The sequence below is a fragment of the Manis javanica genome, chromosome 14 (assembly GCF_040802235.1).
Source record: "Manis javanica isolate MJ-LG chromosome 14, MJ_LKY, whole genome shotgun sequence".
NCBI classification, from domain to species: Eukaryota; Metazoa; Chordata; class Mammalia; order Pholidota; family Manidae; genus Manis; species Manis javanica.
Genome location: NC_133169.1, coordinates 51,543,093 through 51,553,470, shown reverse-complemented (window position 1 = coordinate 51,553,470; position 10,378 = coordinate 51,543,093). Strand labels below are relative to the sequence as shown.

Here is a 10,378-nt window from a genome sequence, read left to right as displayed (position 1 = left end):
TGACTCAGATAGACCCTAAAACCCCCCTCACCAATTCAGCCCCTGGAAGTGTATACCAACCATGCTGGAACCTAGGCAGTAATTAGAGGAAGCTGAAAGAGCCTTGGCCTGGGCCACAGTCACACCAAAGGCTCAGCTGTCTCTGAAGCTCAGGGACAGAGACACAGCCTTGGTTGGGCTCCAGGACCAAACAAAACACCAGACGTGGCTATGGGCCTGGACCCCCTAGTTATTGTGAACCCTGTGGTATAAAGGAGCATCTGACCTTAGAGTTGGCCAGTCCAAAAGTCCAGGAGCCACATGCAGATAGAGTAGTCCCATGACAGTGAGAGACAGACAGACAGACAGACAGACAGACACACCTAGCTTGGGGCTCCCGACAGTAACAGATGCTTATAAAACAACAGAGTACCTGGCACTGACATCGGTTCAATCAGAGCTTGGAAGGTACAGATGGACAGACCATCTTGGAACAGTGTCAATGACAGAACGACAGACATAGAAGTAGAAGGACAGATAGACTTACTGTCCCTGGCAGGGACAAAGACCGAGCTGCTGCTGTAGTCGGGTAGATTGTGGCAGTTATGCCCTGAGCTCAGCCCCAGAGGCTCCTGGAGTTTCTCCATAATCAGAGGCTATGAGGGACTCTTTCCAGAGCCACCATTTCCCCGTGATCCCAGCAAGACAGCCGCTGTGGCCCTCACTGTCCCCGGAGCCAGACTCAAGAATCAGCCCATTCCTGTGCCCACCTCCCCTTCTAAGCCTAGTAGGGCTGGGAAAGTCTTCCCCACATCCCCCCTGGGGCCACCTACTCACGTCCCCACAGCTGGTGAGCTGCTTGTCCTGGGAAAGGCTGTAGGGACCACTGCTGGTGCAGACTGTGAGCACAGCGGACAGTGCCGGACAGGGGCTGCGGGCCGGTGGTCCTGTGGTCGTCGGAGGGTGCTCGGTGCCAGTTGGCCAGCTTTTCTCTTCATCCTCATGACCTTCAGGGCTCAGAGATCTGAGGGCCTAAGAGGTCCTGATAAAGGGGAGGGATTCCAGGCCAGATGAAGATGGGGTAATTAGTCCCTTTCATATCTAGGGACACTGAGGTTGACACTCACCTCTGAGTCTACAGAGTCTAAGAACCTCCTAGGAAGGGGGAGTATTTCCTACCTTGAAGGGACCTCTGTGCCAAAACCACGACTAGGATACCTGCTTCAGGTGGGTCCCTGGAATGGAGACCCTGTGACAGAGACTAGCATACAGGACTTTGTAGAAGGGAAGGAAGCAGGACTGAACAGGAGAGAGGGGTTGGGGGTGGGGATTCAGTGCAGAGGCAGCCAAAGCCTCAGCTGGCCCAGGAAGAGTCCTCGAGTTGGGAGGGCCCTGCAGCCTCTTCCAAGTTCAGGCGAGGAGGAGGTCAAGCCTGTATTCTTCATGTTGATCATTAATTGGGTGTAGCTGTCCTTAGGAGGAGCCATGACTTCTGGGTGGCAAATTTTTCAGCCAAAGAAGTCCTCAAAAGAGGGGATGCCTGCTGAAAGCTGTCTTCCATCAGAGCTCCTAAGCTGGGGGAATAAACTCTGGACTCCTGAAAGGCGCTCTGGGTAGCACGCTGTCTTGTCCACCTCCTGAGCTATTTGGATCCACTTCCTTATGTCACAACTTCCCATAGGTTCTAGGTGCAGCTCCTCCAGGACTCCAGTGCTATGCTGTTACATGTTTAAAACTGGCTCTCAGAAAAAAGTACACCAATAATTTTGATGGGCTTCTCTCCCTGGAAGAAACTTAGAAGAGGAAGGTTGGTGAGATGAACCTCTTTCTCCTGTTGTTGTGGCTGATCTCAGGGCCACAACTGATAGTCATCTGCTTCTGTACGATCTATTCCACATTCCCCCTCAGCACAAATACATGTCTGGGTGACTTCCCTGGTGGCATGATCCAGTCCCTCGTCTCCGAGGGCTCTGATTCCATTTTAGGCTGGGGTTTGGTGCATTGTCCTTTGACTGTCAAAATGGTAGAGGGAGTGACAAAGAGCAGCCAAGCGGACCCCTTCGGGTAGCACTGTGTAGCAGTAACCTTCCCTCCCCCTGAGGATCAGGCGCAGGTACCCCTGCCAATAGTGACTTCTCTTCTGTTAGACACAGGAGGTCCAAGTGCCCTGACAGCAGCCTTGGCTTAGTTTAATGGGACTCTCATTGTGGTCCCTGGTGCAAGTGTTCCTTCCCAGAGAACCAGAATCTCTAAACCCAGAGCCCAGAGTTGCAGGGATGGGAAGCACAAATTTCCCAAGACAATCTTGGGGGCTGATGGTAAAAGAAGCAATTCCTCTTCTATCTCCCGGTTCACAGGTATTATATCCATAGTGGTACTGGCTCCATATGAGGGTCTTTGGCTTGTAGTGAGAAATGTGTTCTGGAGGATGGCTCATTATCTTTGCAAAAGTACCACTCCCAAACTGGCACTTCAACTAGGACTCCAAACAAGTTGTTGCCCAAATTTCTACCAGGTTGGCTGCTCCTTAATGGTGCAGTATGTGATATAACCGTACACCCTACTCTTTGTTATAAAGTTGTTCCCTTGGTTTGACATGCTGTTATGTGAGATCCCATGCTGGTGGATCAAAAACTCTGAAAGCCCTTGGATAGTGGTTTGGCTGAGGCCCTGCACATAAGAAACCCATACCTGGAATGCGTATTTATTTTTCTCAGAATGAATCACTGGCTCCTCCAGGGTGTAAGATGGCCAATGTAATCAATGAGCAACCAAGTGGCCTGTTGATTTCCTTGAGGCACAATATTGCATCTAGAGCTCAGGACTGGTTTCCACTGATGGCAGGCCAAACATCTGACAGTGGCGATAGCTAGGTCAACTGTGTTAGTAAGAACCCCTGGTATAGGGTTTAAGCACACCTCCATTCCTGCCTCCATGGCCACTCCATTCATGTGTGCATTGAGCCAGCACTGGGGCAGGATGGCAGAAGCTGGGTAGCATCAACTGGAAGAGTCATGTCTACCAATTATCTTACCTCTTCCACATGCTATGCTCCCTGGTGGGCATTTTCATATGATATGAAACTCTTCATAATTCACACCACTAATATTTGTCCACAGCATGCCTCTATCATGGACTTCCTTGTCCCAGGTCTTCTAGTCTTTTTCCTTCCATGACCCTGGTGAGACAGCCAAGCCATTAGCCACTGTCCATAAGTCCATATTTTAACTTCAGACAACCTCTCTACACAAAGCTGATGTCAAGGTGTACCACCTGAAACTCTAGCCCACTGGATTTTTCCTATTTTCTTTCAGGGTCACCCCTGAATGGGGCTATAGTATAGTTACTAACCATTTTTGGCTCAACCCACATACTGATCTGACCTATTGTGAACCAAGCTTGGGCTTTTACCTCCTCCATCAGCTGGTCCTGGGGGGTCACCCACATGGCCATGGTGTGCACAGGAGGAGCCTCTGGTGTTGTGGAGGGGGATGCATGAGGATCTGGTCGCTCGTTTGTGCAGCTTGCTCATGGCCTCCAGTCCTGCCCACACTTGATTCCACCTTACAACAGGTTGTTGCTGGACCTGCCTGAGTTAGTAGGTCTGACAGAACGCCTAGTAGGTCTGACAGAAACCAACTCATCACCGGTCATTCTAGCTGTGTGGCCACTTGACCAGGCCCTCCAGCTCCTTTTAAGACTCAGGAGTATAACAGCTGTTTTTCAAAAGATGTGTAATTTCCCCATGCAGCTGCTGTTGCCTTGCTGCAGAACCCTAGGGATATGCCACCTTTTCCTACTACTGACATCTTTAAAAACCAGAGTCTGATGATTTGCATGGCCCAGATGGCAGGGCTGCTTGTACTACAGCATGAAACTGCTGCCCTTTCCTACCTGGGGCCCCACAAAGATGGCAGGCTTTTGTGTTATTGCCAGATATATTGGTCAGAATATTCTCAGGTGGGCAATTGGTTGTGTCCAGAACCCCAAAAAGTCTACCAAACATCGTGCTTCCTTCCTCCTGGTGACTAGTATAAGAAGTAGAAATTGGTCTTACACTTTGAAGGAAATTTCCCAACATGCTGTAGACCACTGGATTCCTAAAAGCTTCACTGCTGTGGCAGGCTCTGAACCTTCTTAGGGCCTATCTTTTGCACTGCATGTGTCCTGTCATGGTCCCCAAAGTGTTAGTCATTTCATAATCTGGTCTGATTGGTGCAACACTACTGATAGGGTAGAACAGTGTGATGTCCCGTGGGTTAATCAGAAGGTCCAGACCTCTTGGACTATATTATGACAGAGGGAAGGAGAGATAACCTCGCCCTGGAAATTCACACTGTTGTTTGTTCCAATGAAGCTATTTCTGATGGGATGGGGAAGAATGTAGTCACCAACTTAGCGGCCACACAGTGGGCCTGAGGTCACGTTAATCTGCTGCAGTGAAGAGATAGCACATCTGGCAGGCATGGCAGCTGCAACTGTGGCTGCTGCTTGTTAAACTGGTGGTAGCCTGCTGTCATCTTCTAGGATCTGTCTGGGTTTTACTGGTGAACTAATAAAGATATGTTAGACTTCCTTTAGGTCTTCAGTGGTGGCACTGATTTCTGCCATTACCTCTGAAATACATTTTTTTTTGATTTACTATTTTGGCTGGAATGGAGAGAAGTTTTGGAGGCTTCCATTTGGTTTCCTCACCGTGATAGGTCTTGCCACATTGGCCAAGGACCCAAAGTAATGGACATGCTAATCATCAAGTGTGTTTGTCTGATTATATCACTGGATGAGTCTATAGAAGAGGGCTTGCTGTGAGCAGGATTCAGGTCAAGAATCTAACTATTTGGACATTCAATGTCCCCCAACTTTAACAAGAGGGTCTTTTGGTGTACTTCAGATAACAATTTCAACTCAAGTCCTGTGTGCAACAGTCCCGAAATGTTTGGATATTCTTCTTTTCCCAGTATCTCCAGTCACCCAAATAGATGGCCATGGGTCCTTGTGGGGAAGCTGGGGACATGATTCTCAAGCACACATGCTGTGCTGCTGTGGGATCCTTCCTTCTGGGGATATGGCTCAGATATGAACACTTGGCAAGGGACTTTTGATTGGGGTGACTGGACTCATCACCCCTGATTGATTCTGACTCTACAGGATGAGCAGCATTGCTCAGTGAGCTCAGTTCTGTGACATCTCCTCTTACTGTCAGGCCTGTAGAGGACAGCCACCACTTTACTTCTGAATGATGCTGGTGCCCTTCTTTTCAGCACATTCCTTTTTGTTTTGGTATTTTCTGGGCCCTTGGGTGGATTTTTCAACCTTGCTTAGTGTGTCCACTTCTGTATACTTCCTTCCTGCACAGTCTGCCGCAGCAATTCTGACATATCTCATGTATGTTTCCATGCTTCTAGGAGTTATTCTATGGTATATTTGCACCATCTCTTGGGGTCCATGCCAGTTTTAAATACTGTGTCCTTGGAGAGTATGATCCCATATCCAAAAACTCTTTTATCCAAATTTCTGTTCCACCCCCTTGATCCAGAAGCCAGTCCTGTATTCCCAACTCCTGCTCATACTTGCTGGCCAGCTTCTGCATTTTCTTTGAGGTATAGATCCTTTTCCCCTTTAGCAGGTCCAGTGTATCTCTGTCCAGATTAGTTCCTGGCCTAATGGTCAAGGGTGGATGTGAGAGCAGATCCTGGGAAGATGAGTGAACATGTCTTGCAGGACAGAGGCCTCTGTATGATCTTTAGTTAGGCAGTAGTTAGAATCTCTCTTAAGAGAAATGAATGGGTCACTTAGGTAGGCTCAGAGGGTTCAGGGAAATCTGAAGATTCAAGATTTTCAGGTGCAACAGATGGCCCCATTACATGTGTCAGGGTCTCATTCTTTCATGCCCAGAGCTCTGTCCTTGGCATAGGAAAACTGCCTTGGCTGGCAGTTTAACTTTCCTAGGAGCTTAACTAGTTTGACAAATAAATCCTGGGCTGATTCTCAGCTTTTAACTTTTCTTCCACTGCAAGAGATGAGTGGAATCTTTATATACCCCAAGGAGACCTGGGGCTTTCACACTTGGCTTTCAATTTCCAATTATTCACTAGACTTTTCATTATGTTTCTCTGAGAGTCAGTCAAGCTTAGCAATAGTTAGCCAATTCCACTGTAGAGAAGCTGATTCTGCCCGGCTTCTCCAACACCTGATAAATGGCACCAGTGAATGCATGCTATTTCAACAGGAGGGAAAGTTTTAACACTGCCCTGCTGCTTTAGTGCCTTAGGCTGTCGGTACTTCACCTGTCAACAGTGAGGAGTAGTTCTTTGCTGATAGCCAGACAGTGAGTGATCCAGCCCTAAAACCCCATTTCAGCATCTCCTTGTTAAAAACATCACTCCTGGAACCAAACACCATAGGTCAGGTCCCTGCTGTGGGAAGCAGACTCTGAGTCATAGATTAGCATGCAGGAGCTTTATTAGAGAGAGCCCTTGGGATTGACACCAGTGAAAGGGTGAGGATGGAAGCAGGCTCTGGCAGAGGGAGGCTTAGCTTCTAAGCAGTTCCAACAAAGGTTCCATGGGGCTGAGCCCAGCGAGCTCCCCTAGGAAGATCCTTCAGAGTTTTCCTAAGATAGGAAAGAGATGTAAAAACATGGAAAAGAGTCATGCATGGAAAAAAGCCATGCTTTTTTATCCTCACATTTATCAGTCACTAGATCTGAGTGCTGCCTGGAAGTAGGTGTGATCTTATACACGTTAATCTGCTTTAACAGAGGCAGCTCCAAAGAGGGCTGACAGTTGAGGCTGTCTTCTGGTAGCCCTCCCAGCAGCTGGTGGAACAGATCCTTCATTTACAAATGGGGGTCTGGGCTACATCTCACAGTGTCCACCATAGCACCTTCCAAAGGCCAGACACAAAACCAGTGCCTGGGCAAACAGGTCAGAGCCTGAAGCTTAGAAATCCTCCATTAAGATTTTGTTGCTTTAGCTTAGCCTCTTTCTTATTGGGACATCTGAGCCCAGGAAGGGGCCTCACTCTGCTATTACCAAAGTCGTCAGGAGAAAGCCCTCCCTCCCTAGTCTGAATACTCACTGTGCCTCGGCCACCAGGCACCAGGGACACCCCTCAGGCAATGAGCAGATTCAGCCCCATCTGGGTTGGCAGGCAGGGCTCAGGAGAGTTCCTTGGGCAAGTAGATCAAGGCCAGTCTTTGAAGAGAAGAGGAGGAGGAGTCATTAGCTAGGTGGCAAAGGGTGGGGAAGAAGATGCCTGTAAGAGGATGCCTCTTCGGTCATGGTAGGAGGCCTGGTGAGGGGCATGGCAGGGATAAACTCATACTGGCATGGAGGCTGAAGCCAGATGGGAGAATTCTGGCCCTAGTAGCTCATGGTGAGGGTGGCTCCATAATCACAGAATCTCTCCTCAAAGGGCATGCACACACGTGTCTGGGGAATACCAGATAATACTAGTGTGGGGAAGCATGTCAAGAAAAGGCAGAGACCCTGATTAGAGGGTGCAGGGCCTAATTTGACCCTTAGACCACAAGTTTGAGAATCTAATATAGCCAAGGAGAGAAATGATCAAGCTCCAAGGAACTTGCGAACCTAGGAGGTGGCAGCTTCAGAAGAGGCCAGAAAGGGCCGGCCTCTAGAGGATGAAGGAAGCTGGGAGTGGTGGGAAGGCATGGAGGCAGGGAAGCCCGACAGGCCAGATAACAGCCCTGGCCCCAGAGAGCAGGTCAGTGTGGGTAAGGCGGCACCTGCTGGGAGTGGACTTGGGGCAGGTGTGCGGGAGGGGTGGCAGGGGGGCAATGGGGATGTGGAGATGATGGGGGTGGAAGAGGCCTGGGTAGTTCAGGAACTGTGGGTTGGGAGCTGTGGACAGGCCAGACGTCGAGAAGGATCCAGGTGAGAGCAGCCCTTGGCCTGTGGGTCACCCTAGCCTCCCTTCCCAAACTTTCCTCAGAGCCTCACTGGAGCAGGATGGACAGGGATGGTACGCAGGCCCAGGGGCCAGCTCATGCCTGGGTTTCCCCAGGGGGCAGGTCCAACTGGTCCACCCATCTGTTCTGGCAGTTCTGAGCTCTTCTCAGGCAGGGCTACATCCAGCTGTTTTGAGGGCTTTCCAGTGAGCTACAAAGTTACTGTCCCACAGAACCTACAGGGAAACCCCAGCTCTGACCCCCACCCCTTGACTAAGGCCTCTAGAATCTGGGCTAGAGGCCAGGGTGGGGCAAGCCACTGAGTCAAGACAGTGGTTTGCTGGCTCCCTTAGTTTATGTCCATAGATCCCCTACTATCCCCACCCTAGAAGATGAGCCTGGTAGGAGTGGGGCACTGAAGCCTATAGTGTCACTGGAAGGACTTAGATAAATGCTTTAATGCTCATCATAGTCATGTGAGACCATCACCCCCCTTTCACAGATGGCGTAACTGAAGCTCTGAGCAGAGAAATAACTTGTCCAGAGTTATGTAGCCAGCGAACAGCAGAAATGAGACTTGAACCCTAGGCTCTGAGACTGCTTTCCAGGTGCTCTTCTATTACCATCCCTGCCACTCGAACCAGCCAGGCTAAGATGCTGAGAGGGATGCCAGGTCATTGTCATGCCAGCTTGACCTAGGGGCCTTGAAGCGTCTGCCCCATCCTGCCTCAGGATTGTCAGCTTGAGCCCTACTCCGGTTCGCCCACCAGCTCTGGGCTGCCTCTCATACCTCATATCTCAGTCTTCCATAGGCTCACTCCTCCTTGGGCCTCCAGCCCCCAGTTCCAGATGAGACCCCTTTTCCTAGACACAACCATTTACCAACAGAGAGACTACAACACAGAGAAGCACAGGCAGCCAGGGCACAGAGCACGTGGGTCAACACCCGCCCTAGCACAGGGTCCCATCCCAGGCCTCAAGGAATGGCAGGCCTAAGGGACAGAAGCCCTGTGCCTCAGCCACCTCAGTGAGGACAAAGGTGAGGCACCTGGTGCAGCCCCAGCTCCAGCACCTTCAGAGGGGTTCTCCTCATCTTGTTCCCCACAGGAAGCATATGGGACTGGCTGGCTAGATGCAGAGGCCTGGACATCCCCATGGGGCAGCCCCACCTGGCCACCCTCTCCCTGCCTTTATCATACTGGCAGTTATGCTTCTTACCTCAGAGCCTGGCTTCCTGCTGATTTTAAAAAGACACGTGGCTTACCGGCTGGCTGCCACCCTGCCAAGGGCCCTTGCCCCATCTCACAGGGCCATACAGGCTCATGCCCTGCTCACCACCAGGGAGGAGGCACTCTCTTCTCCACTAAGTACCCAGGTCCCTCTAAGGACTGCCCGACAGCCCAATGCCTGGAGCATGAGCTCTCCTACAGGGTGGATAGATGGAGAGATGGACAAATTCTTCATAAATAAATACTTATTGAGCACCTACTTACTGTGTATCCAGGCACTGTCCTGGGCACTGGGGACAAGTGGGAAACAAGACAGAATCTCTTCCCTCTTGGTACTTACATTCTAGAGGGGGAAATAGACAGTCAAGCAGTGAACAAACGAATTCTCCAAGTAATGTCAGAGATAAAAGCAATGGAGATAATAAAACAGATGATAGCATGGAGACTTTGCAATGATTAATGGGAGCCTTTCCAAGGAGGTGGCATTTGTCTGAGACCTGACAAGAAGGAACTGGGTTTACATTTTTAAAGGATTACTGTGGCTGCTGTTCAGGCCAAAAGCACCAATAGGGAGGGTCAGAGAGGAAGTCGTTATAATTGTCCTGCCAAAGATGATGCCCTGAACTGGGCAGGGGTTGGGGGGTAAGAGGGGGCAAAAGGTGGTCAGGAAGGGGGTCACAGGGAGTAGAGGACAGAGGATGGAGCACAGGAGACAAGCAGGCGCAGTGCTCAAGGCCAGGCAGGTGGAGGCTTCTTGCCTCAACTTTCCCGCCCTCTGCTCCTGAGCTGGCCTGGGCTCTTGGAGGCCTCTGCCAAATGCTCTTGGACAGAGCCAGAAACATCCCAAATGAAGCAGGGGAGATGGTGAGGGAGCCCTGGGGCTTGACCCAACAGAGCTCTGTCCTTGTTCTCAGAGTACCCTGACCCTGGTCGATGAGGAGTTGGACTTGAAATGCAGCAAAGTGTCCTTCTGCCTAATGGCCCTGTACCTTGGACAGCTGGAACTTTAAGGAGATGCTGCCCATTGCCTGCCTGACACTCAGCACCTTGACCTGGCCATGATCCAGGCTGATGCCCAGAGGGTGATGCCCACTGAAGCTGTGGCATGTTGGTCATCAGATACCCAAGCTAACATCCTCCCCGTCTGGAACAGCTTCTAAGCTCCTGGCCATGGGAGAGCAGAGAGCAGTGTTACACAGGGGTTAGCAACGTAGGGCTTTGGGAGGACTGCTGCCAGGAGGAAGAATAGTCAGTGGTCAGC

General features: G+C 50.5%; 1 long non-coding RNA gene across 1 annotated transcript; it reads right to left on the bottom strand.

The window, feature by feature from the left end:
- Positions 1 to 6,488: 6,488 nt before the first annotated feature.
- On the bottom strand, positions 6,489 to 9,462 carry LOC140846254 (uncharacterized). The gene is made up of 3 exons (XR_012125270.1): positions 9,382 to 9,462; positions 7,060 to 7,175; positions 6,489 to 6,592 (listed from the first exon to the last, which is right to left on the bottom strand). It is a non-coding gene; the product is annotated as an uncharacterized lncRNA (long non-coding RNA).
- Positions 9,463 to 10,378: the final 916 nt, after the last annotated feature.